General features: G+C 50.4%; 1 protein-coding gene across 2 annotated transcripts in view; it reads right to left on the bottom strand.

Annotated features, from left to right (window-relative positions):
* Positions 1-18,263, bottom strand: part of ELOVL7 (ELOVL fatty acid elongase 7) — a 101,534-nt gene that overhangs the window by 51,343 nt on the left and 31,928 nt on the right. Inside the window, exon 1 of one of the 2 annotated variants that reach the window (XM_075932877.1) lies at positions 5,078-5,152. The exons of the other annotated variant lie outside the window; for it this stretch is intronic. The gene's annotated coding sequence lies outside the window, so the exon portion shown is untranslated. Of the gene's footprint in view, positions 1-5,077; positions 5,153-18,263 lie in introns of those variants that run through there. 2 annotated transcript variants of the gene reach the window in all.

The raw sequence follows: 18,263 nt of genomic DNA, 5'->3' as shown, positions 1-18,263 counted from the left end.
CAGGGTGATGCTGGGAGGGGAGAGGGTAAGGGCATTGGGGGCTATAGGAGTACGGGGAGGTGCTGGGAGAAGGCTTGAAAGAAGGGGTGGGCATGAGGAAGGCCAGGATGTAGCAAGTCATGTGAGAGGGTACAGAGGGGCATGAGGGGAACAGGGGTAGAGGATGGTGAGGGGATGGGCATCAGGGAAAAAGAGGGGAAAGGAGGTAGGGGCAGTGAGGGAAGGGGGAGGCAACAGGAGGGTGCAGGAGTAAGAGAAGGTGCAAGTGCCAGGGGATTCTGGGGGTGAAGCAGAAGGGCAGACACCTGCAAGGGAAGGACCACCACCAGAGGACAGATGCAGGGCAGGTGTGTAGAAGGAGGTGTTAGAAGAGGGGATGAGGAGGGGTAGCTCACATGATCAGAGTGGGGCTACTGCAGGAGTGAGCACAGGGAGGAGAGAAGGGCTGGTGGAGGGGGTGCAGGTCGCAGGAGGGCTGAGGGCAGTGAGAAGGGCAGGAGTCAGGACAGCAGAGGAGGGTGAGGGGTTGGGGGACAGCAGACACCAGGGGAGCTGATGGAACAAGGGGAGGAGACATGGCAGCAGAGAGAAAAGTTAAAGGTTTAAAAATATTTATTAATAACTTGGGTGCCACAGTGGCACATCCAAACAAGCCACATGAACTCAGTACTGGTGCACAACACAAAATTCATTGTGCTCGTGCAAGGAAACTCTTAGGCTATGTCTACACTGGCGGTTTCTTGTGCAAGAACATGTCCACACTGCTATGTGCAAGCTGTGCTTTTGCACAAGAGCATCTATGGCAATGTGGATGCTCTCTTGCCCGAGAAAGTGCTGATGGCCATTTTAGCCATAGGGCTTTCTTGCGCAAGAAATGCACGTTGCCTGTCTACACTGGCTTCTTGCGCAAGAACAGTTGCACAAAAGGGCTTATTCCTGAGCAGGAGCATCATAGTTCGTGAGCAAGAAACCCTGATTTCATACATGAGAACGTTAGTGTACTTGCGCAAGAACACACGGCCAGTGTAGACAGGAAGCAAGTTTTTGTGCAAGAGCGTCCGCTATGGCGCAAGATCGCGCCAGTGTAGACACAGCCAGGGGAAGGGAGGGAGGGAGGCAGGGGCAGGGAATCAGCACTGGCTCAGCATGTCTGCATGATTTGGGGGAAGGTGCAGGGAAATTGAGCTCAGCTGGGTTGCAGAGTGGGGAGGTTCGGGGAGCTGGGCTGCAGGGTTGGGGGGGGTGGAGCTCAGAGCTCAGTTTGGCTGCAGGAGGAAGGAGGTGCTGGGAACCGGGGCTAGACTCAAGGGGAGGGAGGGGCAGAGAATGAACACTTAGCTCAGCCATTTTGCAGGGCTTGGGGGAAGTGCAGAGAAACGGGCCTCAGCAGTCCTGTGCAGGAGGCATGCAGGGAACCAGTGCAGGGCTCAGCTGGGCTGAGGTAGATGGGGGAGGGCATATGAAACAGATGGGTAGTTCAGCTGGGCTGTGGGGGCTGCAGGGAACTGGTGCTGTGCTCCCCTGGATTGTGGGGGATGGTTTTGGGGGAGGTGCAGGGAACCAGCAGGGGTGGGCAGCTCAGCTGGGTTGCAGGGGATAGAAGTGAAAAGAAGCCTAGTGGGGAGGAGGGGGGGCGGGAACCAGGAGCCCTGAAATGACCTCCCCTGGTCCAAAAATCCCTCATCTGGGACCAGTCAGGTCCAGAGGGTGCCAGATCAGGGAGGTCCAACTCCTACCCAAGTCCCCTCCTTGCACCCTCCCTCGTAGCCAGACACCCTACCCCCAATCTGCTCCTGCTCCCTCCCCCTGGCCAGACACCCTACATCCAGCCTGCTTCCGCACCCTACCTACCACCCAGACCTTGCCCCCTTCCGCCCCCCACCTCCCTCCCAGATTCTGCACCCCATCCCTATCCCGCTCCTTGACAGCCCTGCCATCCACCCTAGCACCTAGCACCACCCTGTCCCTGGCCCCAACACCCTGCCTCACACCCCAGGACTCGGCACCACCCTGCCCCTGGCTCCAGCCCCAGCACCCTGCCATCCATGCTAGCACCCAGCAGCACCCTGTTCCTTGTCCCAGCACCCTGCCAGTCACCCTAGTGCCCAGCAGGACCATGTCCCTGACCCCAGCACCCCGCCACCTGCCTGCCCCAGCACCTTGCTCCAGCACCCCCTCACCTGAGCCAGCATCCTTCCACCCAGCAGCACCCTCTCCCTAGCACCCACTTTCACTCTGTCCCCTGCTCCCACCAGCACACTTGGGACCACATTAGTGAGGCTTGGGGGTCTTTGGAGGGTTGTTGGGATTTTTTTGCATCTCACTTGTGTGGCCCCAACAGACTTTTCTGTGGGTCAGTGACCCTTGACTCAGAACAGGTTCCTCACCCCTCTCATAAATAGAGACAATACTGAAACTTTTTGAGTTTGGCATATTTTATTTAAAAATGAAGCCTGGCCAACAAGCCCCCAATTGGGGCCAAACCCCCATCTCACTGCAGCATCATAACACTCCTGCACCACCTGACCCCAAATCTGAGCCTATAATGCACTGGAACTCCCTGTCCTGAGCCTCTAACATCCCCAAACTCCTGCAGCCCCACATCCTCATTCTTCTGCCACCACGCTCCTGCACCATCCACACATAGCAAATCTGTGTCCTGAGCCCATCATACCCACAACCTTCATGCCCTGAGTCCCTCACATATCCAGCCCAAACTCCTGCATCCTCACATCCACAAGCCCATGGCTTGCTCAGCACCCCAACCTTCCACCTGAGCCCAACACTCCCAAGCTTGGACCCCCTCCCCGAGCCAACATCCCCTCTCCTGCATCCAAATTCCCTTCCAGAGTTTGTACTTCTCACCCCTTCCCACACCCAAATCCCTCATTCCCACCCCAGACCTGTCTCAACCTAGTGAGAGTGTATAAGAGCTGGTGATGGCAAGTAATGGAGAGGAGGGGAACAGAGCAGATGAGGCCTCAAGGAAGGTGGGGGAGGTCTTGGGGAAGGAATGTGATTTTCATGCATTTGTGGGGATTTTCATGAGTTGGTGGGTCCCTCTGCCCCCCCCCCTTTTTTGTGCTTGACAAACCTAGGGGTTCCTTGAAATTCTGAAAAGCTGAAAATAGTTCCTCGGCCAAATAAAATTGGGAAACAGTGCCATACAGGCTCTATGTAACCATACCCACCATTCTTTTCCTTCCTCTCCCTCCTCCATTTTTAAGCTGCTGAGGAGAAAAGTAGCACTCTTGGATCTCCAGTCCCTCCCTTGAGTTTCTCTCTTTCGGGTGTGGAGAAGCCAGCCACTCATTTCCCAGCAGATAAAGACACTAATGGAGTCTCTTGCACAACTCCAAGGTTTTCAGTTCCCCCTCTCCCATCCTTAGCATGACTTGTTCTGCAACTAAGTGCTGCTTATCTCCATGCGCACGGCAGATCGGAGGGGAGGGGAGGCGAGGCGAGGCAATGCTAGGTATTATCCAGCCCAACCCACACTTTCCACCAGTTTCAGGAGCACAATGAGGAGGGGGAGGGGGGAGGGCGGGGATAGAAAGCGATAAGGAGTCAGACTAGTACTAGAAGGCTCCGCTCTGTTCCACTGAAAGTCTCACAAGGCTCAGCGCCCCGGGGCTTACGGCCCGAAACTGAAGAGTGAACAGAGATCCCGAGCCGGGCTCTCCGGCTCCTGCCGACCGGTCGGCCGCACAAGCCCCCGCGCACTCCCAGGCCAGGCAGCTATGCTAGCGCGGCTTGGCCGGGCAGCCTGGACACACTCCTGTGCCCTAAACTCAGCCTGGAGCCGCGGAAGGTTTAATCCCAGCAGCCAGCCACCATCTGTTAGCGCGGGGCCCAGGCAACAGGCACCTGTCCGCTAAGTGGCTCCAGCGCCCCCGCGCTCTTCCCGCAGCCGGACGAGAAACGAGCAGCGTTCTTCCCCAACCCCCTTCTATTAGACCTGCAGCCCCTAACGCCCCCCAACCCTCCTCTTCCCCCCCTACAGCCCCTAACTCCCCCCCAACCCTCCTCTTCCCCCCCTTACAGCCCCTAACGCCCCCCAACCCTCCTCTTCCCCCCCTTACAGCCCCTAACTCCCCCCCAACCCTCCTCTTCCCCCCCTTACAGCCCCTAACGCCCCCCCAACCCTCCTCTTCCCCCCCTACAGCCCCTAACTCCCCCCCAACCCTCCTCTTCCCCCCCTTACAGCCCCTAACGCCCCCCCAACCCTCCTCTTCCCCCCCTTACAGCCCCTAACGCCCCCCAAACCCTCCTCTTCCCCCCCTTACAGCCCCTAACTCCCCCCAACTCCTGTCCCCCCTCTACAGCCCCTAACTCCCCCCCAACCCTCCTCTTCCCCCTCTACAGCCCCTAACTCCCCCCAACCCTCCTCTTCCCCCCTTACAGCCCCTAACGCCCCCCAACTCCTGTCCCCCCCGCTGCAGCCCCTAACGCCCCCCAACCCTCCTCTTCCCCCCCCTTACAGCCCCTAACTCCCCCTCCAACCCTCCTCTTCCCCCTCTACAGCCCCTAACGCCCCCCCAACTCTCCTCTTCCCCCTCTACAGCCCCTAACGCCCCCCAGCTCCTGTCCCCCCCCGCTGCAGCCCCTAACTCCCCCTCCAACCCTCCTCTTCCCCCGCTACAGCCCCTAACTCCCCTCCTCTTCCCCTCCGCAGCCCCTAACTCCCCCCCAACCCTCCTCTTCCCCCCTTACAGCCCCTAACTCCCCCCAACTCCTGTCCCCCCCCGCTACAGCCCCTAACTCCCCTCCTCTTCCCCTCCGCAGCCCCTAACTCCCCCCCAACCCTCCTCTTCCCCCCTACAGCCCCTAACTCCCCTTCCAACCCTCCTCTTCCCCTCTACAGCCCCTAACTCTCCAATCCCCTCCGCAGCCCCTAAGATTCCCCACCCCCATTCCTTCCACTCGCTTCTCCAGCCTTCCTCCTCTACCTGCCCCTCCCCGCCGGAGGGCCCCAGCCCGCCCCGCACAAGAGGTAACTGGCAGCCACGTCTCCCCCCGCGGGCTAAGCTCTCCCCGACCCGAAAGTTTCCCGCAGCCGGGCCCCGCGTCCACTCACCAGCGCCGAGACCCGAGCGGGACCGCACCTGCCCTGCCCGCCAGCTGGCAAGCGCGCGAGTGGTAGCGGCGCCGGTGTATAGGCAAAAAGTGAAACCGCTCCGTTTTTGTGACGGTCACAGTTTCTGTCAAACAAACATGACATTCGGTATAACTGCTCAGGAATTGCTACCTTTGATGGCTGGTTGCAAATTCAGAGGGACTGTGTTTTTTGGTAGAAAAATCTCTCAATTTGCTACCTCCTGTCTAACGGACTCAGGGGTCAGAAATTCAGAGGGACTGTGTTTTTTGGTAGAAAAATCTCTCAATTTGCTACCTCCTGTCTAACGGACTCAGGGGTCAGAAATTCAGAGGGACTGTGTTTTTTGGTAGAAAAATCTCTCAATTTGCTACCTCCTGTCTAACGGACTCAGGGGTCACAAATTCAGAGGGACTGTGTTTTTTGGTCGAAAAATCTCTCAATTTGCTACCTCCTGTCTAACGGACTCAGGGGTCACAAATTCAGAGGAACTGTGTTTTTTGGTCGAAAAATCTCTCAATTTGCTACCTCCTGTCTAACGGACTCAGGGGTCACAAATTCAGAGGGACTGTGTTTTTTGGTAGAAAAATCTCTCAATTTGCTACCTCCTGTCTAACGGACTCAGGGGTCACAAATTCAGAGGGACTGTGTTTTTTGGTCGAAAAATCTCTCAATTTGCTACCTCCTGTCTAACGGACTCAGGGGTCACAAATTCAGAGGGAGTGTGTTTTTTGGTCGAAAAATCTCTCAATTTGCTACCTCCTGTCTAACGGACTCAGGGGTCACAAATTCAGAGGGAGTGTGTTTTTTGGTCGAAAAATCTCTCAATTTGCTACCTCCTGTCTAACGGACTCAGGGGTCACAAATTCAGAGGGACTGTGTTTTTTGGTAGAAAAATCTCTCAATTTGCTACCTCCTGTCTAACGGACTCAGGGGTCACAAATTCAGAGGGACTGTGTTTTTTGGTCGAAAAATCTCTCAATTTGCTACCTCCTGTCTAACGGACTCAGGGGTCACAAATTCAGAGGGAGTGTGTTTTTTGGTAGAAAAATCTCTCAATTTGCTACCTCCTGTCTAACGGACTCAGGGGTCACAAATTCAGAGGGAGTGTGTTTTTTGGTCGAAAAATCTCTCAATTTGCTACCTCCTGTCTAACGGACTCAGGGGTCACAAATTCAGAGGGACTGTGTTTTTTGGTAGAAAAATCTCTCAATTTGCTACCTCCTGTCTAACGGACTCAGGGGTCACAAATTCAGAGGGAGTGTGTTTTTTGGTAGAAAAATCTCTCAATTTGCTACCTCCTGTCTAACGGACTCAGGGGTCACAAATTCAGAGGAACTGTGTTTTTTGGTAGAAAAATCTCTCAATTTGCTACCTCCTTGCTAACGGACTCAGGGGATGCTGGTGTTTTGCCTTGGGCGGGGGCCTTTTGCTCCTGGTCCATGGGTCACAAATTCAGAGGAACTGGGGTTTTTGGTCCTCAAAACATTTCCCTCAAAACATTTCCCTGAGAATTGTTCAAAACAGGAAATAGTTAGTGAATTTGAAAATAGGAAAATCAATCCATATAACAGTCAGTTCAATTAGAAAATATGAGATGAATATTGCATACGTATAAGCAAGGTCAAACAATATTAACATGGCCTGATTGTCAAGCCACTGACAATACAGACATACATTAAGTTAAGGACCATGCACAATTCTCCAGAATTGATGTGTGACCAAAAAAGGATGTATCCCATCAATGATGATCTAATGTTTTTTGAGAGTGCTATTACCTAGAACCTTGGTTATAGTCATTGCTTGACAAATAAGAGAAAACATGACTTGACAGACAGAAAAGGGACTGGCCACCACAAGAAAAAAATGTACTTAAAGCTAATAAATTCCGAGTAATAATAAGAACAGTATTTGCAAATACATTAGTAATAAAATATGCTCCCTGTTATCAATGCATGCATTATAATCTTCAACTTTCTGCCCTATTTTTCCATGTCTCCTCCCATTTGCTCCAGAAGCTACCCTATAAAATGCTGCCTCCTAACCCCTAAAACTCATAGTTCATAAAGCAGATGAATGAACAATAAAACAGTTCTGTATAAATATTGGACAAGTAAACGTACCTTCCATAATGATGTGTGTAGTACAGGAAAGTTTTTGCGTGTTGAAAATATATGTGGAACAGATACTGTAGAAAAAGTATTATGGATGTGAATTAAAAGAAATAAGTAGAACACTTGGGGTGTGTCTAGACTACAGGGTTTTGTCGACAAAAGTGGACTTTTGTCAACAAAACTATACCTGCGTCCACACTGCCTTTGAGTTATGTCGACATATGTAAACACCATTCTATGAGGAATAATGTCTTTTATCGTCAGAGTTCTGTCGATAGAAGGCATTATTACATCTACACTGTCCTTTGCGTCCACACTGTTATGTCGACAAAGCGTCTTGCTTTGTTGACAGAACTGGATGTAGTCTAGACGCTCTTTGTCGACAGAAGCTTTGTCGACAGTATCTGTCGACAAAAATTCTGTTGACAAAACCCTGTAGTCTAGTCATACCCATACATATGACTATGACTTGATACTCAATACTGCATTTAAAGAATCAGTTAACAAAAATGTTAATTGTCAAAAATAATATATTGTAACTAGATTATAGAGAAAATTGTATATCACTGTAATGGATGTGAGGTTCTGCACAAAATTGGTCCCTGTTACAGATATAGTACTGGGGTGAGCTTAGCAATTCTATCAATTCTACACAGCCATTAATTCGAACTAATTAATTCGAACTAGGCGTTAGTCCTTGTAGAATGAGGTTTATCTAGTTCGAATAAGCGCTCCGCTAGTTCTAATTAAGTTCGACCTAGCGGATCGCGTGTGTAGCGCCTCTCTGAGTTAATTCGAATTAACGTCTCTTAGTTAGGGTACGTCTACACTACAAAGTTATTTCTAAGTCCTTCTTCACACTTAATTTTCCCAGAGAGAAGGTCAGTGTTCTTGTGCAAATACTCAAGGCCGGATAAGAAAAGGGGCAAGATTTTCTGAAAGGGGGGATGATTTGGAGCAAAATATTGCCAATCTAGACACTGCTACATTTTTTTATATTTTTATTAGAACCGTGAAAAGCTCAAAGGAAAATAAAAATGCACTAGAAGGCACACGGTGGGATATCACAGTGTATGAGGAATGCAAGGGAAGTTATTTCTGTTCATCACAAGTCACAGGCCCCATCTCAGGACCTGGCTGTAGTGCGGACATGATGTGGCTCAGACACGTGCTCTGTCACTGGAAAAATCCTCTCATGTTGCAGCTGTACTCTTGACTGGGGGAATCTCAATACACTAGGACTACTGCCCAGTGTCCCCCTGAATGAAACTGGCTCCAGATGGTTCCAGCTCCACCCCATGACTCATCTCCAGTTTCACTGTTCCTTAGAAATGATTCTAATCTGCATCTAGTTCACATGGATGATTGTCTGGCCACCCTGGCTCTGGTTGTTGCAGCTTTGAATACAGCACAAGTCTGCTCTGTGGCCTGCTTCTGTGACTCTGCTACGAACACTGACATGCTTCCTGTGCTGATTTTGTGGCACCTGTGTCTCTGGCCCTGCTCAGATCCACAGCTCAGCTCTGAGAAATGCTCTATGTAGGGTTCCCAGGTGTACAGTTTTGAACACACAGGCAGTCAGTCCATTATTTTAACTTTCTATTTTCGAAAAAAATTTAAAGTATTATTGATTCAATAGCACTGTCTTCAGCATGTGATCAGGACGATGGAATGTCCAGTGTGACATAATGGGAAGTGTGCACAGTATTGGTGAAAACATCTGGCAAGACTAGCTCTATGCTAAGCTGGGGCCAAATGTGTCTGAACAAGGGTAATTAAGCACACACAGAGCACAGGAAACTAAGAGCATCCTTGCTCCCTGATTAGCCTGACCACCCTGTTAATGTGGATAGCCTAGACGATTGGACTCTAACCGTTTTTCAAGGGGACTGTCAGTATCAAGGCAATGATTTCAGATTCAACCCTCTACTTTCTGTTGGTGTTGTGAAATAGCCAAGCCAAACACCACAACGGAGTTTTATTAAGGGAAATACAATGGCACTGTGGCAGCAGGCACAGTAACACAGATGGGTCTGGACCCTCGCCTGTTATCAAGGCTTGGTATTGTGGACAGTGGATTGGTGAGGTGGTGGGAAGTGAAGGGGGGATGTGCAGTGGGGGAGATAGATCTATGGGTGTCAGTGCACTGTGAAGTGTGTGGGGTCTGAGGAGCACTGCAGTTGTGCTGGTGGGAATATGGGGGGAACTGAACAGTTAATGAATATGGGCGGGGGATTATGGGAGGGCACAGGGCATAGCGGTCTGTGGGAGGGCAATAGGCATAGTAATTTGTGGGGGTCTCTGGGTGCTGTGGCATTGGGTCTAGGGGGCTAGAGGGGTGCTAGGCAGGGTAGCACAGTGCGGCATGGGCCTGCCCACAATAAGAAGAAGCATGATGGCATCAGCTCAGTGCCAGGAGGGCTACTGTATGTCAGTTTGTAAGCAGTGCCCTTGTACGAGGCTGGGTGGAACAGGGCTGGACCTGCGGTGATATAATAATAAAAATTAGCAGTAGGGGTATATTACCGACCACCTGACCAGGACAGCGATACTGACATAGAAATGCTGAGGGAGATTAGAGAGGCTACCAAAATAAAGAACTCTATAATAATGGGTGATTCTAATTACCCCCATGTTGACTGGATACATGTCACCTCAGGAAGAGAAGTGGAGATCAAATTTCTCAATGGCATGAATGACTGCTTCTTGGAGCAGGTGGTGCAGGAACCCACAAGGGGAGAGGCAATTCTCGATTTAGTCCTGAGTGGAGTGCAGGATCAGGTCCAGGATATAACCGTTACAGGACCGCTTGGGAATAGTGACCATAATATAATAACATTCAACATTCCTGTGGTGGGAAGAACACCTCAGCAGTCCAGCACCCTGGCATTTAATTTCAAAAAGGGGAATTATGCAAAAATGAGGAGGTTAGTTAAACAGAAATTAAAAGGCACAGTGACTAGAGCCAAATCCCTGAAAGCTGCATGGAAACTTTTTAAAGACACCATAATAGAGGCTCAACTTAAATGTCTACCCCAAATTAAAAAACATAGTAAGAGACCTAAAAAAGAGTCACCGTGGCTTAACCACCATGTAAAAGAAGCAGTGAGGGACAAAAAGGTATCTTTTAAAAAGTGGCAGTCCAATCCCAGTGAGATAAATAGAAAGGAACAGAAACACTGTCAAATCAAGTGTAAACATGTAATAAGAAAAGCAAAAAAAGATTTTGAGGAACAGCTAGCCAAAAACTCAAAAAGAAATAACAAAATGTTTTTTAAGTACATTAGAAGCAGGAAGCCTGCTAAAAAGCCTGTGGGTCCCCTAGATGATCAAGCTATAAAAGGAGCAATCAAGGATGATAAAGCCATTGCGGAGAAACTACATGATTTCTTTGCTTCAGTCTTCACGGCTGAGGACATTGGGGAGATTCCTGAATCTGCACTGTCCTTTGTGGGTGATGAATCTAAGGAACTGTCCCGGATTGAAGTGTTATTAGAGGAGGTTTTGGAACAAATAGAAAAACTTAATGTTAACAAATCTCCGGGACCGGATGGCATTCATCCAAGGGTTCTAAAAGAACTTAAATGGGAAATTGCTGAGCTATGATCTGTGGTTTGTAACCTATCCTTTAAATCGGCTACCGTACCTAATGACTGGAAGGTAGCCAACGTGACACCAATATTTAAAAAGGGCTCTAGAGGCAATCCTGGCAATTACAGACCGGTAAGTCTAACTTCAGTACCAGGCAAACTAGTCGAAACAATAGTAAAGAATAAAATTGTGAAGCATGCAGAAGAACATAATTTGTTGGACAAAAGTCAACATGGTTTCTGTAAAGGGAAATCCTGTCTTACTAATCTATCAGAGTTCTTTGAAGGGGTTAACAAACATGCGGACAAGGGGATCCAGTAGATATAGTATACTTGGATTATAGTATACTTGGGTAAATTACATGGCCATGGGATAAGAGGGAAGGTCCTTTCTTGGATTGAGAACTGGTTAAAAGACAGGAAACAAAGGGTAGGAATAAATGGTAAATTTTCAGATTGGAGAGGGGTAACTAATGGTGTATCCCAAGGGTCAGTCCTGGGACCAATCCTTTTCAATTTATTCATAAATGATCTGGAGAAAGGGGTAAGCAGTGAGGTAGTAAAGTTTGCAGATGATACCAAACTGTTTAGGATAGTCAAGTCAGAAGCAGACTGTGAGGGACTCCAAGAAGATCTCACCAAACTGAGTGACTGGGCAACAAAATGGCAAATGAAATTTAATGTGGATAAGTGTAAAGTAATGCACATCGGGAAAAATAACCCCAACTATACGTACAGTATGACGGGGGCTAATTTGGCTACGACAAATCAGGAAAGAGATCTTGGAGTTATCGTGGACAGTTCTCTGACAACTTCCACGCAGTGTGCAGCGGTGGTCAAAAAGGCAAATAGGATGCTAGGAATTATTAGGAAAGGGATAGAAAATAAGACCCAGAATATCTTACTGCCCCTGTATAAAACTATGGTACGCCCACATCTGGAATACTGTGTACAGATGTGGTCTCCTCACCTAAAAAAAGATAGTTTGGCCTTGGAAAGGGTTCAGAAAAGGGCAACTAAAATGATTAGGGGTTTGGAACGAGTCCCATATGAGGGGAGGCTAAAGAGACTGGGACTTTTCAGTTTAGAAAAAGAGGAGACTGAGGGGGGATATGATAGAGGTCTATAAAATCATGAGTGGTGTGGAGAGGGCCGATAAAGAAAAGTTATTTATTAGTTCCCATAATAGAAGAACTAGAGGACACCAAATGAAATTAATGGGTAGCAGGTTTAAAACTAATAAAAGGAAGTTCTTCTTCACACAGCGTGTTGTCAACCTGTGGAACTCCTTGCCAGAGGAGGCTGTGAAGGCTAGGACTATAATAGAGTTTAAAGAGAAGCTGGATAAATTCATGGAGGTTAGGTCCATAAAAGGCTATTAGCCAGGGGATAAAATGGTGTCCTTGGCCTCTGGTTGTCAGAGGCTGGAGAGGGATGGCAGGAGACAAATCGCTTGATCATTGTCTTCGGTCCACCCTCTCTGGGGCACCTGGTGCTGGCCAGTCGGTAGACAGGATACTGGGCTAGATGGACCTTTGGTCTGACCCAGTACGTCCGTTCTTATGTTCTTATGATATGACACATTGACCCTGGACAGACAGTCGCTATGAGGCAGTGGTCACCAACCAGGAGATAGGGATATACTGGTAGATCTTGTATCCTCTGTCAGGTGATCATGACTGGTGTGGGCAAGAGGATATCAAGTGCCAGCACTTAAATGCCCCTCCCCCCACTGATGTGGATGTCCTGCACTTTGCCTTGCAGCTGATACCACGCCTGGGAGTCTGCTGCTTTGTGTGCACGGCAGGGGAGGAAAAAGAGGGGTGCTGATGTCAGGGTTCAACATATACCATTCTGTATCCTTTCAACACAGGACCAGGGATGGAGTTTTCTTGCTGCTTTAGGTAGTGTTACAGGGCAAGGCCATGGGTGAGCCTGCCTTAGGCACACTCCACCACCATCTAGGAGTCACCAGCAGTGACAAAATGGAGCATACATCACTAACTCCTACCCCTGGCATGAACCCAGTCCTGTATCCAAGCCCTTATCATTGCTCTGAGCACCCATGCATCCAAATACCCTGCCAAAGCCTGCACCTAGAACATCACAGTAAATGCATGCTCCAAGAGCTGATCAGAGCCCTTCTCACACTCCAGATCCCTTAAGCAAAGACCAGAGCATGTGCACCCAACCGTCTGTCCCAGGCTGATGAAAGAGACTGAGGATGGGCAAGAGAGGGAGGATAGAGGGAGCAGGATCTGGGACTTGGAGAAGGGGTAAGAAGGAAGCGGGAAAAGGGTATTTATATATAAGGTACATATTGGATTGCACTTTCAAAATGTTGGAGCCCCCTGCTCTGAGTTCTCTGACCCATGTCCCCATTGACTACGGGAGGAATCACTAAAATTTCACTTGGCCATGTTGGCGAGGAGTCCTGTGGCACCTTATAGACGAACTGAAGATAGTGCCACAGGACTCCTCAACGATTCTTCATATTCAGACTAACACAGCTACCCCTCCGATACTTGCCCATGTTTGGTGATGAGGATCTGGGACGGAGTTTGGGTGCATGAGGGGTGCTTGCTAGGGGGAGTTTGGGGGACAGGTGTGGGATCTGCCATGGGTCAGGGGATTGCAGTACAGGTGAGGGTGTGGATGGGAGGGACTTTAGCATATCAGCATAGTACACAAGAGAAAGGAGATGCAGTGACTTCTGATAGAGAAACAAAGAGAAAACTATTAAATACTAAAAAAGTGAGAGGCAGAGTTTGAGACAGGAACTGTATGTAGAATATTTCACACTTGTACACATACAGAGGAACGGTGGTGTCTAAGCATTGACCGTCTAGGAATTGGGAGGCCTGTGCCTTTAAGAACTCAAGCCCAGGAGCCCGCCCCCTGCTCGGGGGCTGACAGGCAGCGTCCAGGGAAAATAAAGAAAAAAAAAGACTTTGCCCCTGGAAAACTGATATTTACAAGGACATCAGGTGGCTTGTCCTGCTGGGTGACTGTTCCCACCTCTCCCCCTCCCTAAACGGGGGTTTTCTCCGTGCACAGGGTCTGGCAGTGTCCCCCAGCCCGGGGTTAACCAAGGCTATCACCCCCCACCCCCCCGATTTTTCAAATTTTGCCCCTCTTCTGCAGCTAAAAAAAGAAGATTGATGCCTCCAGCCGGTAAATTTCTGCCCCATGCTCAGAACCAGACACTACCCCCCCTGCAATTTGCCCCCCTTCATCATTTTAAACACCTCCGAAGAGGAGGAAGCAAATCTGAGGAGGCAGTGAGGGCAGAGAGAGGGCAGCGGCTACAGCGAGGGACACTGAGTTTGCTCAGTTCGGGTGTGCATGCTCAGTGCACCCAAAGTAGCAAATTCTGAGAAGTTAGTGTTTTGCTCGCTACACCGGCCGCGCACACGCTCCCACTGCCAGGGGAGGGGAGCCCTGAGTCACCTTCCCCACGCCCACGTGCGACCGACTGCACCCTGCTGGGCCAGCGCCCGCTCGCCCGCCCCTCCCTCCCTCCCTCCGGCTGAGCCGCGCGGGCTGCGGCAGGTGGGGGGCGCCCAGAGGAGGAGCCGGGTGCGGCCGGTTCGCTGTGGTTGCAGACGGAGCCAGCGACTGGTTCCCGACACCCCTAGGCAGCCACCGGGCGCCCTCTGGCTGTTTCCCTGATCCCAGTATCGCCCAAGCCTTCCTTGAGCTCCCAGGTTTGTATGATTTTTGGTGGTGCCCGGAAGGCCTGCGTCCCCCCCACACTTGCCTAAGGCCAGGCTCGGAGCTGGGGCAAGAGGATTGGGGTGCTGGAAAGGATGCGAGATCTAGGCTGTGGGAGGGAGTTTGGGAGCAGGACAGAGTTTGGAGGGGTGCAGGGCATGGAGCTATGCCAGGAATGAGGAATTTGGAGTACAGGCAGGCTACCCGGGGGCTGGGGCAGGGTGTCAGAGAGGAGGACTCCTCCCAGCCCTCTTATCAGCAGCAAGGAGTATCACAGGCAGAGAAGGCAATGACTTCCTAAACTGCCTCACCTGGCCCAGCACCCTCCCCCAGCCTGCTCTTGCAGTGGCCAATGTTGGGGAGGCAAGCTGGGAGCTGCACCACAGGGAGGTTATGACTACATTGCAGGCTTCTTGTGCAAGAACTATTTTGTGCAAGAGGTCTTGTGCAAAAGGTCTTCCACAAGAGTGCATCCACATTACCATGTGCTTTTGTGGAAGAGATGTGCTTTTGTGCAAGAGTGTCCATCGCAGTGTGGACACTCTCTTGCGCAAGAAAGCTCTGATGGCCATGTTAGCCATAGGGGTTTCTTGTGCAAGAAACCCCTGTTGCCTGACTACACTGCCTTCTTGTGGAAGAGCTCTTGTGCAAGAGGACTTATTCCTCATGGGGAGAGGAATAACTCTTGTGCAAGAAGCTCTGTTTTCTGACTCTTTACTGTAAATTTACTTGTGCAAGAACATGTGTGCAGTGTAGATGCTCTAAGTTTTTGCGCAAGAACAGTTGTTCTTGCGCAAAAAGCCTGCAGTGTAGACATAGACAGACTGTTCTCCTAGCACTGGGTTTTCTGGCCTGGCTGAGGGGGGAACGGTTCTTTAGGAATTGGGGTCATGCCTCCCAACTCTGCTGGCCTGGGGCTGCACTGCTCACTGGTACTCCAGGAACTGGGGCAGGCTCCTGTTGCACCAATGAATGACCCCCATAGCTCCAGGGCTACTTTGTCCCAGGCTAGTGGTATGTGGCTGGGGGGCCTGCCTCCCTAAGCCATGGGGTCACCTGCTGCAATGGCACTGAGCTCCAGGAGAAGGGCCCCCTCCAACATGACAGTCACCCAAGCCCCACCAGGCTGTTGCACAGAGCATCCAGCTAGAGTTAACCCCTTACTGGGATATTAGATACTGTGTAATTGAATAGTGGTGTAAACACATGGAATCTTAGCAGTTACCTGACTATTTGATAGTTCCCAGGTGGGGCCAGCAGTCAGTGGGCTCCTGTCTCCACTCCCAGGGAACCCCGTCAACCCGCACTGCCGCCTGTCTAACAGAAGCAGCAGCTTGGGGTGACAGGTACCAGCCCCTGTCTGTGGGGTGGGGGGAGTCCAAGCTTCACACAAACAGAGGCTGCTGCCGTGGAGCAGCCTCTCTCTGGCTACGTCTAGACTGGCATGATTTTCCACAAATGCTTTTAACAGAAAAGTTTTCCATTAAAAGAATTTGCGGGAAAGAGCATCTAGATTGGCACGGACGCTTTTCTGCAAAAGCACTTTTTGCAGAAAAGCGTCTGTGCCAATCTAGACGCGCTTTTCCGCAAAAAAGCCCCGATCGCCATTTTTGCGATCGGAGCTTTTTTGCGCAAAACAAATCTGAGCTGTCTACACTGGGACTTTTGCCCAAACGGGAGCAGCATAGTATTTCCACAAGAAGCACTGATTTCAGACAGTGGGAAGTCAGTGTTCTTGTGGAAATTCAAGCGGCCAGTGTAGACAGCTGGCAAGATTTTCTGCAAAAGCAGCAGCTTTTGTGGACAAACTTGCCAGTCTAGACACAGCCTCTGTGTCAGGCCTCTGCTCACTATGGAAAGAGCAGCTCCATGAGATATGCAGCAAACTCTGTCTGCTGGGAGCTTGGACCCCTCATGAACAGAGGCTACTTCCCATTAGCCTCCTATCCCTGCCCCTCCCATGGGTGGAGCCTGTGCTGGGGGGAATGGGTTTTAAGCTCTTCCCCCCCCCCCCCCCCAGCACCAGCTCCTGCCTGCCCTCGCCTCTGAAGGAGGTAGCAAGGAGGAGGGCAGGAGGGTATGCAGGAGCCGATATGGGTGGTGAGCTGCTTGGAATCTGGTTCCCGGCACCTATTAGCTCCCCCCCTCTATATTGCTGCCTGTCTGTCAGGGGTAGCAGCATGGGGAGAGGGTGTCAGGTGGATCCGAGGCTCATGGGGAACTGGCTTTTAAGCCAGCCCCTCATGGGCACTGGCTCCCACTCCCCTCCCCCTTGCTGCCTCTGTGTGTAGTCGACAAGATTAATTTATAAACCCTGTCTTATCGGTTCATTGCGTAGTCATCTATATGAGCTGCTGCCTAAGGCAAACAGGGATGTTTGGAGGATGTGGGAGTGCCAGGTACAGCCAGGGGATGCTCAGTGGAGGCACACAGGGGTACCAGGCAGGTCTGGAGAAGAGACTCATCCCAAAACATTGGTGGAGATGGACCCCTGGGCCCAGAATATTTCTAGAGCTGTGGCACCATAGGCCCATGTAACTTCCTGACTCTGCCATTCTTCTCCTTGGCCATGTCTGCTAACCTCCCCTTTCCCTCCTCTCCATTCCTTTTTATAGAATCCGGAGGGGAAAACTTGTAAATGGCTGCATGTGAACCAGTAGCCTCAGAAGGGGTCTTTATAATTGCCTTCTTCTGAAGCATCAGGATGGCTCTGGTCGGAGATGGGACATTGGACTCAGAGAGCTAGAGTATAGTTGTGGTATAGAGAAAACACCCTTGTACCTCTCCCGCACAGGTGTTTAGCCAGTTAAGCGCTCATGGGCTAAGGTAGTAGTGGGCAACTTGCAGCCCATTACAGTTCTACATGTAATGACATGCATCTGACGAAGTGGGTCTTTGCCCACGAAAGCTTATGCTCCTACACTTCAGTTAGTCTATAAGGTGCCACAGGACTCCTCATCGCTTTTGCAGATTCAGACTAACACGGCTACCCCTCTGATACATGTGGCCCATGAGACATTTTGTTTACCTTTGCCCATGTGCAGAGTTACCAGATTCCACTGGTTCCCATCCATGTAGTTTTCGTCCTACTGGTATTACTGAAGTGACACACACACAAAGCAAGGACATGTGTAGCAAGATTGCACATAACATGGACTGCAAGAGCCATGCGCTCCTTCTCCATCCAGTTGAAGTGCTGCTACAATTCAGTTGTCGCACTCTGCAATTCTAGGTGTGCCAGCACAGTTAGCAAAACTATCCTATCCTGGGAGAGCATCTTGGTTACACAGTCTTGCAGCCCACTGCAATGAAGGAGGGCCGCCACTCATCCAGGCCACTCACTAGCCCAAGTTTCCCCTCGCAGGAAATGACCAGATGGGTGGTGCTGGTGGAGTTTGAAGGAATTTTCTCCCAGCTCAGATTGGCAGTGACCATGGTTTTTTTATGACTTCCTCTGCAATGTGTTGGTGCAGGTCACTTGCCAACATTTTCTGGGTGTTTCTCACTCATTTACCGGCCAGTTTAGGACCCTGAGGTACTGGCACATGCAGGCCATCAAATCTCCTGTTAGCTATAACATTGTGTTCTAATTAGGCGTAAGTAAGAACACTGATTAGATGGTGTTGGCTGTCACCAAATCCTCAAAGTTGAGTTGTAAGACTGAAGCCATGTTTTCACTAAATGGAAGATCAACACGGCTGCGATCCATTTTCCAGAATTCAATTTAGCACACCAAGGTAAGACTCGCTA

The sequence above is a fragment of the Pelodiscus sinensis genome, chromosome 6, assembly GCF_049634645.1.
Source record: "Pelodiscus sinensis isolate JC-2024 chromosome 6, ASM4963464v1, whole genome shotgun sequence".
Lineage (NCBI taxonomy): Eukaryota > Metazoa > Chordata > Testudines > Trionychidae > Pelodiscus > Pelodiscus sinensis.
This window is presented reverse-complemented; position numbering and strand designations above follow the sequence as displayed.